Source organism: Sapajus apella, unplaced genomic scaffold (genome assembly GCF_009761245.1).
Source record: "Sapajus apella isolate SASKATOON/1434 unplaced genomic scaffold, GSC_monkey_1.0 scaffold2, whole genome shotgun sequence".
Taxonomy (NCBI): Eukaryota; Metazoa; Chordata; class Mammalia; order Primates; family Cebidae; genus Sapajus; species Sapajus apella.
The window spans coordinates 47,895,119-47,909,765 of record NW_022436942.1 but is presented as its reverse complement, the minus strand read 5'-3'; the positions used below and the strand labels follow the sequence as shown (position 1 = coordinate 47,909,765).

Below are 14,647 nucleotides of genomic sequence, written 5' to 3'. Positions count from 1 at the left end.
TAAAAATAAAATTGTATTCAGTGTTACAGTAGGGTATATTTTGTGGTGTATTAATTCCAGCAAATTGATATTTAATGTATAATAATAAACAACAAAAGTAAATATTAGCTATTAAGTGCTTATAATTTACAAAGTACTATGCTAAGCCCTTTATTTACATTTTTTCACTTAGACTTCACAAAAATCCTGAAAATGGATCTTATTAGCACCATTTTACAGATCAAGACACTAAAGATCAGAGATATTAAGTAATTTGCTCAAGATCACATAGCTCTTAAGTGATGGAGCTGATATTTGCTAACTGTCTGACTGGCTCTAAAGCTTGTTATATCTACCATCTGTGTATTTTGAGAGCAGTGGTTCTCAACTGGGAGTAACGTTGCTTCCCAGGGGCATTTGACAAAGTCTCAGACAGGTTTGACTGCTGCAACTAGGGGGATGCTACTGGAGTCAAGTGAGTAGAGGCCAGGGAGAGTGCTAACCAGCCCACAGTGCACAGCTTGACCTCTCTAAATAAAGAATGATCTTGCTCAGAGAATCATTGGTGTCAAAGTTGAGAAACACTGAAATTAGGCCTTACTACTTAGACTATTGGTACATGCCTTGGCCCTCACTAAATTGTAGCAGATGATTTGTATCCATTTAGATTGCTGATTCTCTGGAAATAGAGGACTTCTGTTCCTGTGTTAAATAAATAAAATTTTTTTTAGTGAATAAGGATTAGTTCTTTGTTTTAGAATGGAGCTGATTTACATTTTGTGAAAAAAGAGTCAGATTTTGAAGGTGTGAGAGCAAAGAAATTTACAGAGAGATGTATAAAACATTTGAAAGTAGATTTTTTTTAATATTGTTGTACTTTTAAAAAAGGTTTTTTTTTTTTTTTGAAACAGGGTCTTGCTCTGCCTCCTAGGCTGGAGTGCAGTGGCATGTTCATAGCTCTCAGTCTTAATCTTTGGGGTTCAAGCAATCCTCCCACTTTAGCCTCCTGAGTAGCTAGGATCACAAACGTGTGAATGAAACTCGCATCTTGATAGGATTTGGATATTCATCCCCACCAAATCTCATGTTGAAATGTAATCCCCAGTGTTGGAGGTGGGGCCTGGTTGGAGGTGTTTGGATTATGGGGATGGATCCCTCATCAATGGCTTAGCACCGTCCCCTTGGTGTTGAGTGAGTTCATATTAGATCTGTGGTGGTACCTCCCCACTCTCTCCCTTGCTCCCTCTCTTGCCATGTGATGCACCTGCTGCTTCTTCACCTTCTGCCATGATTGTAAGCCTCCTGAGGCCCTCACTGAAGGAGATGCTGCTCAGCTTTCGGTACAGCCTGAAGAACCATAAGCTAATTAAACCTTTTTCTTTATCAATTACCCAGTCTAAGGTATTCCTTTATAGTAATGCAAGAATGGCTTAATACACATCTCACTTAAAAATAAAATGAGATAAATGATTAATCCATCATCTTTTTTTGAGAAGAGACATGGCTCTGTATAATAGATATATTCAGAACATGAGCCAACATTTGTTGTTACTCTTAGACTTTTGGTTGTACGGATTTTAAGTACTAGAACTACTTTTACACCACCGAGACCAACTTTTCTGTAAGCAGGCATTTTCTAAGAACTTAAAATGAACATATCTTGTTTTAGGCAATCAGGATAGCGATTACTATGATTTATTTACCCTTAAGGAAGTTATGGTTTATTGGGGTGAAATGATAATCAAACAAGTAGTCCTGATATGAGGGGACTGGGGAATTCACTGGTGATTCACTGATGATAGTGAGATACAGAGGCAGGGACGGAATTCAATAGGTTCTTAGGGGAGAAAACTGTCACCATGGAGAAAGTAGAGGAGGTAGTGACGGTGAGATTTTAGTCAATCCTTAAAGATGATCAGGGTCTGCATGGTAGGCAATAAGAAGATGGGGAGGTGGAAAGTGGAGGGAAAAGCCCAGGTTACTTAGAACAACTGAATAGTTTTTGCTGAAAATCTGGTCTACACGCTGAAGCAGGTTTGCTTCCCCCCAAAGGAGGTGGTACCATTTTCTTTGCACAAAATTTCCTTCCATTTTCTGATTCTGGCCTCTAGGATTCTGATATGGTTTGGCTCTGTGTCCCCACCCAAATCTCACCTTGAATTATAATAATCTCATGTCTCGTGGGCTGGAACCAGTGGGAGGTAATTGAATTATGGGCGCGTGTTTTTCTATTCTCGTGATAGTGAATAAGTCTCATAAGATCTGATGGTTTTATAAAAGAGCAGTTCCTCTGCACGTGTTTTCTTGCCTGCTTCTCTGTAAGACATGTCTTGCTTTCCCTTCATCTTCCACCATGATTGTGAGACCTCCCCAGCCACGTGGAATGGTGAGTCAATTAAACCTCTTTTCTTTATAAATTACTCAGTCTTGGGTATTCTTTATTAGCAGCATGAGAACAGACTATAGAGACTATATTTTTCTAGAGGTGGGGGGGCTACTAAATATTTGCACTAATTTTTTTATAGCCACAAAGAGGACTTGGGACTGACACTCTAGAATATTGAACACATCACTTGCAAAGCCGTAGAAAAGTGAACTAGGATGGCATAGCTTTTATAGCATGAAATGAAGCTTATGGAGTTGCTGACACAGGTTATTACCTCTGTTTCAGGAAAATCCCTGATGTCTCTGTGGAAGATTGATGGGCTGATGCTGGGGGAGATGAGATTGGAGTCAGGGGTTCATTGTAATGCCATTCTGCAGCAAATTTAAGTTAGCATTTAAGTGTAATAAAGCCATAATTAGCTTTAATCCTTTGAAACTAACATTAATGGTGGGATCATATGCTATAAACATTTTACTGGCAGCAGGATATGAATCATAAATAATCGAAGTTTGGAGGGAACAGCCACATTATCCAAATAACTTTTTGGCACCAAAAATTAATAAAGTGACACATGCATCTCTTTTAAGGGTTAGATAGTTGGCTCTTTTGAAGACAGTTTACTTTTTCCTTTACCAAATTTAACTTTACAAGATGTCTTCAGAATCTTTATTTTCCTGTAATTGTTGAGGAGAATTGATCATTTATTAAATGTGAGTATAAAATAAAAACAAAATTAATATGATTCTGTGATATTTGTGATGTTGGGATTTTTTTTCCATTTATTTATTTTATTGCATTTTAGGTTTTGGGGTACATGTGAAGAACATGCAAGATTGTTGCATAGGTACACACGTGGCAGTGTGATTTGCTGCCTTCCTCCCCATCACCTACATCTGGCATCTCTCCCCTTGCTATCTCTCCCCAACTCCCCACCCCCCACCGTCCCTCCTGTATTTCCCCCCAACTGACCCCAGTGTGTAGTGCTCCCCTCCCTGTGTCCATGTGTTCTTATTGTTCAACACCCGCCTATGAGTGAGAACATGCGGTGTTTGATTTTCTGCTCTTCTGTTGGGACATGGATGAATCTGGAAACCATCATTCTTAGCAAACTGACAGATGTTGGGATTTTAAAGAAATCTCAGTAAGCAGTAGTTTCATAAACTCATTGACTCTCTAAATTAGAAAAGATCTTAGAAATAATATCTCTCAACTTCCTAATTTTACAAATAAGAAACTTGAAGTCCAAAGACATTATGGAATTTGCCCAAGTCCATGTAGTTAGCTATTGGCTGATCTGGGATCTGAAGCAAATTTTCTGGTTTCTTAGTCTAGGATTTGCTCCATCAGAAAATGAAGGTCTCCCCAGCCCCCATCCCAAGAATTTTCAAAATTGGCAGTGGTGTGTTTATTTTAACTTCACAGAATATTTTCCCAGTTCCTCTGTCAAGCAGTACAAGAGATATGCTTCCCTTGTATCAATTTTAAACAAGGGATTGGGACTCATCTTTGGTTTGCTTGTGTTTTGGTGGTTTTCTTTTTATTCTTGTAGGATCTGGAAATTCTGGTGTATTCTCTTGTTTTTGCTGGGAAAAATACAGGAAACTCTCTGCTTTGCGAAGTATGGAGGTTCTTCCCAGAAATATAGTCAGGGAACAGAATAATTCTTAATAATCATTAATAAGCATTTGTTCATGAGATTAGGACAAACTCTATTAGCTTAATAAATAAGTGCTTAATGATAAAATATTATAATTTCCTGGAGAAGTATAATATATGTGAAGCTCAGACAATGAAAAAAGTAACATATTGAAATCTCTCAAATAGGTTGAAAAAAATTTGCAAAATGGCATCTGGTAAACTCATTCTTGACTGCAAATAGGAATTATTATTCTTTGGCTGCAGAGATATTTTCTCACAGACAAATGGGGTGGTGTTGTCACTTCATCTGACCTGATGTTTTGTAAGCCATAAACTCTGCGTCAGAGTGGGGCTCTTTCTTCTTGTGGAGTTCTTCAGGCTAGCTCAGGCTTGTTTAGGGGACCGTCTTCATAACTTTTGAATTTTTAAAAGATTGAGGCTAAGTGCTGTCATTAATCCAACACAACTCTACTTCAACTCTTTTCTGGGTCAGCATATTCAGATTTTCCCAGATGTAGCTTGGCCTCAGTAAGACTTGATGACTCAGGTTTCTGTTGTATAAACATGAAGGTTTGTACTTACTGCCTCAACTTATGTTGCTAGGGTCTTTATTCCTTGAGTTTGATTCATAACTACCACATCAACTCTCAGATTAAAAAGGTATATTGTTTGTACTTTCCAATCTTAAATGGCTTTTTAATACAAAGTTAAACCATTTAGATATATCCCTTTTTAATTCTGTGAAGCAGATACTTTTTATGATCCTGCCCACGTATTCTTATTGCCTTCTTCCTGAGTTTTTGCTGAGCACATGGTTTCCCAGCATGACTCTGCGTTTCCCAGTCTCCCTAATAGCTATGTGGCCACTTGACTAGATTTGTTATCTCAGGTATGGTGTCTCATATGGATTGTGCCCCTAGAAAGTTATATGGTGTGCTCAATGACTCTTTCTGCCCATCCCACTGAGTTGCCTAGAACCCAGAGATGAAAACTTTATCTTGAGGATGTCAATGCTGTCCTGTCAGCCTAGCACCACCACTTACTTCTGAGCAGTTATATGAGAAAAAATAATTTCTGCCTTAAGCGATTGTATATTTTGAGTCTTTTCGTTATATTACTAAGCCTTGTTCTAATTAATGTACCTTGCTAGTGTGTTTCACGCTGCTCCAAATCATTCATTCCTGAATAAAGTAGAAGCTGTGGAGAGGTTTGTTGAAAGTATAAGGAATTTCTTTTATAAAGAATGAAGTTCTCTTCAAGAGTATGTCTAAATGACGGAACCGTTCTTAGCACAACTACTGGATGAGAAACTTTGTAAAACTGTCACATACTTGGCAGAAGTTTGTTCACCTCCATCCAGTTCTGTCTTTGGAGAATTTGTTGCCTGAAAAGTGGAAACCAAGCTGTGATGTGGTTTTGTTAGGTACTGAGGGGTAAACCTTCAGCAGTTGTAAGATTGTCAGCTGACAATGTAATGTGATAACTTACACTTCTGAAAACTGTAGTATGTTCAGAAGCACAATTTGGGAGAGAACAGTATCAACCTTTAGAATATCCACAGTGTGCCAAATGCTGAATTAAGCCATCTCATGAACATCTCATTTAATCTTCACTACAGCCCTGTAACATTGATGTTTTTATGCATTGTTGGCAGATAATGAAACACACTAGCAGAGAGTTTAAAGACCTGTTAAAGATTACGCAGTAAGAAGAAAAGCTGAAACCTGCACTCAGGTCTTTGTAGTTCCAAGGTTTATGCTTTTTCTAACAGTGGTGGCAATCTTTGGAAGTAAAGTAATCCCCCGAATGGGCACAATAAAAATTAAATTTGCTTGACACCCAAGGAATTCAGCAAAACATGCCATCTTTTTAGTCTTCAACCCTTCTCTGGTTTTCATGCTCTGTTACTGGAGTTACATTCTTATACTTTAATTTCATATGGTAGTTCATCTTGATGTGCAGATACATAAGGATAATTTGAGACGTTGAAAAATCATTCCTTGAATAGCATTGCCTTTAGACAGAACTGTACCAAGATGATCCCTCATTTTAAATGTTCTTCACAGCCTCTATCAGAAAGCGATTCAATTTTTTTCATAACCTTCACTGAATAGAAACTCTTCTTTCCATATGACATAAGTCCTTTGTGGTGTAATTCAGATGCATATCATGGCTGTCTTGCTGAGTGCAGAAGAAGAGCAGAAATACTTATTAGTCTTTGTTGAAGAGTTCTAGTTCCTTTAACCTCTCCTCATCTGCTTCATTTTAAATCTTTGTGAGTTATCTTGAACATATGTCTTCAAGTTTTCATTTTTAATGCGTGGTACCCCAAACTGGGGCAGTGTCAATAGATAAAATCTATTACTTTCTAGGCGCACAGCACTGTGCTGAGTGTCATTGTAGTATGTTGTCTCATTTAATCCTCACCACCATTCTGTAAGCAAAGTACTATTATTAGCTCTGTTTTATAACAGAGGAAACAGACGCTTAGAGAGATTAAGTGCTGTATGTGCTAAAGAATAAGATGAGATAGTTTCCAAGCCTATTTCCCAGGAGTGAGGAGGTCTCCTTATATTGTAGTTCAATATTTATAAAGTCTCTCAAATTATGGGGCATGTTTTCAACTTCTAAAACAACATAAGCCTGAGATGACCTCAGATGATTCTGTTCTCAAAAGCTTATAGAATTCACCTGCAGAAAACCTGAAAAAGGAGGCAAAGAAATTTGACAGGGCCAGGCATGGTGGCTCATGACTATAATCCCAGCACTTTGGGAGGCCGAGACAGGCAGATCACTTGAGGTCAGGAGTTCAAGACCAGCCTGGACAAAATAGTGAAACCCCTCTGTACTAAAAATACAAAAATTAGCAGGCATGATGGTACATGCCTGTAATTGCATCTACTTGGGAGGCTGAAGCAGGAGGCTTACTTGAACCCGGGAGGTATAAGTTGCAGTGAGCCAAGATTATGCCACTGCACTCCAGCCTGGAGTTCTTTTCTATGGCTGCAGAGTATTCCATGATGTATATGATGTATATGTACCACACTTTCTTTCTCCAAGAGTTGACAGAGTGAGACTCTGTCACAAAAAAAAAAAAAAAAGAAAGAAAGAAAAGAAAAGAAATTTAGAAATTTGACAGATTTATTCATTATTCTTGGGGGTGGAGTGGTGACTCCACAATTGCAAGAGTTGGATGTCATCATAAACAGCCTTTAAAAAGAATATTTTCTAAAGCAATATATTAGTTATTATATCACATTAAGTGGACACAACAGGATAAACTTTTATTTACAGGATGAATGAACAAAGCAATTGTCTTAATGTTATACGAATGGGGTACTCGTGGTTCAGAATGAAATTTCTTTTTTATAATACTTTAAAAAATAATTTCAACTTTTTCTACTAGATTCAGGAGGCATATGTACAGGTTTGTTACATGGTATATTGCATGATGCTGAGGTTTGGGGTATGACGGATCCTGTTACCCAGGTAGTGACCATAGGACCCAATAGGTAGTTTTTCAATTCTTTCCCCCTCCCTCCCTCCCTCCTCCCTGTAGTAGTCCGCAGTGTCTATTGTTCCCATCTTTATGTCCATGATGACCCAATGTTTAGCTCCCACTTATAAGTAAGAACATGTGGTATTTGATTTTCTGTTCCTGTGTTAGTTTACTTAGGATAATGACTTCCAGCTGCATCCATGTTGCTACAAAGGACACTATTTCATTCTTTTCTATCACTGCAGAGTATTCCGTAGTGTATATGTACCACCCTTTGTTTCTCCAAGAGGATAAAATTTCTGATGACAGCATTAAACAACACATGTGAAAATGAAGATGATTTGTGAAGACTGTCAGGTGACAATAATTTTAATGCTACATATTAAGAATTAGAAGAAAACTTTTATGAAATATGAGAGTGACAAAAATTTCTAAATTGATATTTTACATGATTTTAAATATTTGACTGTTATAAATAGACTTTCAATTATCTCCATTTCTATACATTTATATAGTTCCAGTTGGTTAAAAAAAAAAAAAAAGGTTTGAATCTTCTCCTTGGGAAAATGGAAGAATTCCTTATATTCCAAAGCATACAGTGATTTATCCAAGTTCACATATCTGAAAGTGGGATGGCTGAGATTTGAACCCAAGTCTGTCTGCTTTATGGGCCAGTAGTGATTATATGGTATGAGGGATTTCTAAAATCCCAGTTCAGTGGACTGTGATTTCAAAAAAATTGTGTCTGTGTGTCTGTGTTTGTACTGCTGCATTTGTTTTCTTAAGTGTGTTTTGCAGTCGATAGACTGAATACATACAAAGATCTAATAAATGAAGTGCCCTATTGACATATGGGTGCAGTCGGAACAAGGGTTCCAGTGTATATTTAATTATGATTGTTAAGATTATTATTCCTTTCTTTTGTCCTTCTGTTCAGTAGCTCATTTTTATTTTTAAAAGGGAAATACTTTTTCCAGAATAATTTTTTTTTTTACAGACTCATTCCATAGAAGGGAAGATGAATCTGCAGCAGATAAATTCACTTCCAGGAATGTATCTGGCCCATTATAATGTAGACATTATATAAAGAGTCTTAGATAGGTCATAATACCTCCTTAGCCCCATCTCCTCATTTGAAGAACAGGGACATTGATCTTTTATAATTATTTGTCCTCTCTCTATTCACCCCTCCCTCTTTCCCTAAAATGGGAAGATATTTGGAATAATGCTTATGCAATAATCCTCTTGCCTTAGGATGAGTAATTATACATAATGAAAAACACACGAAAGTATCTTGTAAGACTATTAGCTTCCTCATCTCCCATCTACACACCCCTACTATCTACTCCCATATCTTTTACTAAATGCTAAAAGCACCTGACATAAATTATGTGATACTACTTCTTGGTTTAATGCACCAAATATTGTATTCCATTTATTGCCAAAGGCTATTGAGGCCTACCTTTTCTCTTTTATATAGGACATTGAGTTTTTCTTTTCACCTGGTTGAACACTGCACAAAAGAAGCCAATTTACTAGGCCAGTGGCAGTTATTTGGATGTGCAGACATATGGTCCACAAACTGCTTCATTCTGTTTTAAATAAGTTCCTCCGGATGGGTTCCATTCTCTCTGCCATTTATGCCACAGGTGAAGTAATGAAGATGCTTATTGTGGCTTCCTGTTAATATTCCAAGGCCGGAGGCTCTGAACAGCAGGATGTCTGTTCTCCAGCTGTTTTTCCAACAGGAAGAAGGGATAAAATAAACAAAGCATACACAGTAGTTCATTTGAAACCACAGGTAATCCACAGCTGCAGTAAAAACAATTTAGGGTTGCCAAGCAGGTCTACCATCATAGATTCACATTAGCAAAATCAACTTCAAAATTCTTTCAGAGTAGTTAAGTTTCTTTCACGTTCTTCCTATCCCGAGGGGAGCTGATGTGTAAATCCATGTTTGGATCAATGAGACCTAATTCTCCTGCGTTTTAAATGATTTTTAAGTGGAGTTCTATGCAGCAGAAAGGAGGAAATCTTGTTGTAAACATGCAAAAATTACTACCATATACTAGTCTGATCTTAAATTTGAATATAAAATGTAAAATGTACCTCAACTGACAAGCTCTTCAAAATAAGAATCTCTTGTAACACTCTTGCTAATATCTTACTGTTTAATTTGAACAAATATTGTTTCTTCAGACGGCTGACTGTAATCCAGCCAATTGAACATACAGGCATTTTGCTATATAACTTGTCTTTTTAGTGATATAGAAAATGTGAATAAATATGTAAGTGTCATATGAAATCTTTATTGAAGAAGAACCCAGAACCACGTTCCTGGGCCAATTCAATACAGATATAGATATATAAGTTTGGAGTCCTAACCTATTTTTTAAAATATAAGCTTGATGGCTTAAAACTTAAGACAATAGATACCCTATAAGGCCAAAATCCATTGTTGATTTATTGCCAAGCACCTGACTACAATTGTCGATGTCCATGACAATGTGTCCCCAAAGAAAGATCAACTTACCTCTTAGTCATCTATAAGATCTAAATCTTGAACTTTTGAAATTCTGTCAATGAATTCCCAAAGACTCTTTTTTTTTTCTTTTGAACAAGGTGTGTATTTATTCATCTCAATGAAGCAATACTCAGTGCAAAGCCAAGTATGATTCAGAACAAAATTGAAATTGGATTAAACAAACCATGCAAAGTCACAGGCTTGAATGGCTATAGACACTGTCAATGAACACTGGTAGTATTGAAATGGACTTAACAAGCCAGTCAGTCACACTCACCTGTGTGATAGTGACCACGGAAACACAGATGCACTACGTTTTATTATATTTAGTTATTTGCTATGTTTAGAGCTTATTTGCAACCTGCTGCTATTATTTTTCTTTTCTTTTCCTATAGTCACCATTATCTAAGTAAAAATTAGATAGTGGCTACCTAATTTTTAGGTAGACGTGTGTGGCTAGTATTGTCTGAGAAGTTTGATGGACATCATAGTTTTACTCAAAGATAGTGATATAGAAAACATGAATAAATGGGCTTAAAAACTGCATTTGCACATCCTGGGCTTCAGTTCTCTGAATATTTTGAGACTTTTTTTTTTTTTTTGCCAGCTATAACCAAGACTTACTATACCAATCTTAATTTATTTTAAAAAATCAGTGATAACAAATGCCTTAGGTTATGAAACAGATGACTGGATTAAGGCTGAGCACATGATCCCTGCTAACCTTGTGGTATGGTAGGAAAAGCACTGAGTTTGAAGTCGGCAGACACAAGAATGCATATGGTCTTAGCCTTCATGTATCATTCAACAAATATTGACCAACAGCCTGTAAAATGTTATTGATCACATACTCTGTACCCAATAGTCTGTGAGACAGAGATAAAAGATACAATTGCTGCCTTCAGAGAGCACATGAACTTGCTAAGAACACAGAGAAGAAAATCAAGGATCACAGCACAATGTGATGAATATAAGAGAGAGCTGCTTAGATTACATTGCCTCTTCTATTTTATTACAATTTCTTTTTTGGGGGAATCACCTCTCCTCCATTGTCTGAATTTAACTGGGAGGATAATTTCTAGTGACCAATGCCCACTAGACAAACTGAAAGAAGTGATCTTTCTCTCCCACCCTAGTGTGGCCACAGGCTACTTAGGGCTAGTCATAAGACCTAAGGTTGGCCAATGAGACCTTCTTTTAGGATGTTGACACTACGATGGACAGAATATATTTAGGGCATTCTGACCTCAAGTGAGGTAGAAACATCCAGCCCTGATGCTTTCAAATATGAGATAATTGCTTGTTGGCTTTAACTCTCCTAAATCTTGGCTTTAACTCCCTTAAATCTTGGGCATTTCCAAGCCTGTTCCTCCAGCTACTATTGAGCCCCTGATACATTATACTTCAAACAAGTTCTCTTTTATTAGAATTATTTTAATTCAGTTCCTAATGCTTGCAGCCAGGGATCATGAAACAGTTTCATAATCTAGGGGGGGGGGGTGAGGGGAATAGTAACTGTGGCAACAGGGCAGCTTGGAGGAGGTAGTGCCTGAACACTATCTTTAGGGACAAGAAGGGATTTACAGGGTAAGGAGGTTGGGGAAGGGAATTAGAGGTAGAGGAAATAGCATATGCAAAGGTTTGGAGGTTAGAGCAGCTGGGGATCCATGTCACTCAGAGGAAATGCAAGTAGCTTTGGTGGCTGCTTTGTAGTTGTATGTGTGTGTGCACAAGTATGAGTGATACAGAATTCTGAGAGCTGATGCCTTGATAGCCCTTTAAATAATATTGGTAATCAGCTCTTTCCTCTACTAGAATAAACTATGCCTTAGTAATTTTGATGGTAGCTAACACAGGGGTGTCTTTGAAAGCTTAATATATGTGTAGTGAAAAAATGTGACCACTGAATTCAGTTCCTCTGAAATACTTTCTCCAAGATTTTTGGAGTTGAAAAGACTTTGTCAGATCACCTGTGTCCTAGGTGACAAAAATCTATGACCTTTCTGGAGACTATCCCTCAAAACTGTTAATTTTATTCTTGAGTTTAGGCAATATTGCACAGGGAACATTCCAGGCAGTTGGAAACCTTTCCTATGTTTATATACCTCTGGAGAAGGAGAGACCTAGAGAAGGCATCATTCCTGTTGGATCCTTCAGTATGTAGCAATGTTTTCTGCCAGGTGCATTCCTCTGTATCTAACCTAAATCATCTATGCTGTAACTTGCCTCATTTCCTGTTGCTCTTCCCTTAGAGGTTATGAACATCATGGGTTCGTCACCCTCCTTGGTAATAACAACCTTTCACATGCTTGACGTTGATTACTAAATTGCCTTTAGCTTTCCCTTCCAGTTTTCTTAGTCTGTTTTTCAGCCTTTAATCATCTCTGTGGGTCTCTTCTCAACCACGTCCAAGTGCACAAAGTGCTTCTTAAAGCACTTTTAAGTTTCAAAACAAAACATCAAACTTTCTAGGCTTGTTCAAACCGGCAAAATGAGATGACTTTCTAAGAAAAAAAATATGAAAAAAAGGTATTTCAGGGGTTCCTAGAATATGAAATTATGCCCTAACCAATTAATGCAGGACAAAATCTTTCAATATTGGTTTTTTCAAGCTGATTTAGTTTTAGCTGAGGTTCTTGTCAAAAGACTCCCTAAAGGAATTGGGAAAGATCAGCACAATAAATGCTGACAGAGCACCCACTACATGCCAGCCATTTGATGTGGTACTAAGAAGTCATGGGTAAACACAACTTGATTCCTACTATCAAAGAGCTTATAGTCTAGTAGTTAAACCAGAAATAAACAAACAAAAGCCATTCAGCATGATAGATACAATAGAACAAATAAAAGAATGAGGAAAAGTGGGGGCAGAAAGGAAGAAGGTAACAAGTCTAGCTGATGAGGTCAGGCTCGAGCAGATTCTTGAAAGAGGACTAAGAGGTTTTCAGGTTTGGAAGGTAGGTGAGGAAGGATGTTCCTTTTCTGGGCAGGGAAAGCAGCCTGATAAGAGGTACAAAGACATGAAAAAGCATGATGTGTTTGGTGGTTAGCTTAGGATACCATAAGTATGTGGCAAGAGATGAGGATGAGATCACAGAGGGCTTCATGAAATACTCAAAGGAGTTTGGATTTTATGTGGCAATGGGATCCATTAAGTGTTTGTGAGCAATGTAGTAATTTAGGAGAATGAGCTGCCCAGAAGAATCACTGTGCTAAGCAGAGCATATGGAAATGGGGCTGAAGTATGGTTGTCCTGCAGACTGACACAAGAGCTAAGAGGAGGTGTGACTGACAGATGAGAAATGATGTGGACTGGGTGACCTGTGGCTCGGAGGAGATGGTCAATGAAGAAATTAGAAGGAAATTGAAAAGTGTCTTGAAATAAATGACAATGACAACCCAACATATCAAAATCTATGGAGTATAGCAAAAGCAATACTAAGTGGGAAACGTATAGCTATAATTGCCTACATTGAAAAATTAGAAAAAATTCAAATAACCCAATGATGCATCTTAAAGAACTAGAAAAGCAAGAACAAACTGAACTCAAAATTAGTAGAAGAAAAGAAATAATAAAGGTCAGAGAAGAAATAAAAGAATTTGAAGTAAAAACAATACAAAAGATCAATGAAACAAAAAGTTGTTTTTGAAAAGTTGAACAAAATAGACAAACATTTGGCCAGACTACCTAAGGAAAAAAGAAAAGATCCAAATAAATAAAATCAGAGATGAAAAAGGAGGCATTACAATCAATACCACAGAAATTCAAAGGATCATTAGTGGCTACTATGAACAACTGCATGCCAATAAATTGAAAAATCTAGAAGAAAGGGACAAATTCTTAGACACAGACAAGCTACCAAGATTGAATGATGAAATCCAAAACCTGAACAGACCAATAATGAATAACAAGATCAAAGGTGTAATAAAAAGGCTTCTGGCAAAGAAAAGCCTGGGATTTGATTTAAAGATCTGATACCAATTCTAGTCAAACTATTACAAAAAACAGAGGAGAAGGGAACACCTCCAAACTCATTCTGCATATTACCCTGATCCCCAAATCAGACCAAAACAATTAAAAAAAAAAACAAAAAAAACTACAGGCCAATATCCCTAACGAATATTTATGCAAAAATCCTCAACAAAATACTAGCAAGTTGAATTCAGCAACACATTAAAAAGACCATTCAGGCCAGGCTCAGTGGCTCATGCCTGTAATCCTAGCACTTTGAGAGGCCAAGGCGGGTGATCACCTGAGGTCAGGAGTTCGAGACCAGCCTGTTCAAAATGGTGAAACCCTGTCTCTACTAAAAATTAGTGGGTATGGTGGTGCACACCTGTTGTCTCAGCTACTTGGGAGACTGAGGCAGAAGAATTACTTGAATTTGGGAGGCGGAGGTTGCAGTGAGCTGAGATCATGCCACTGCACTCCAGCCTGCATGATGGAGCGAGACTCTCTCAAAAAAAAAAAAAAAAAAAAAAATCATTCATCATGACCAAATGGGATTTATCCTAGTAATGTAAGCATGATTCAACATACACAAATTAATCAATGTGATATATCATATCAATAGAATAAAGGACAAAAACTATATGATCATTTAAAATGATGTTGAAAAAG

At 37.4% G+C, this 14,647-nt stretch overlaps 1 long non-coding RNA gene across 1 annotated transcript; it reads left to right on the top strand.

Moving 5' to 3' along the window:
- Window positions 1-1,033: 1,033 nt before the first annotated feature.
- On the top strand, window positions 1,034-12,472 carry LOC116557061. The gene is made up of 3 exons (XR_004271339.1): window positions 1,034-1,174; window positions 7,079-7,083; window positions 12,461-12,472. It is a non-coding gene; the product is annotated as an uncharacterized LOC116557061 (long non-coding RNA).
- Window positions 12,473-14,647: the final 2,175 nt, after the last annotated feature.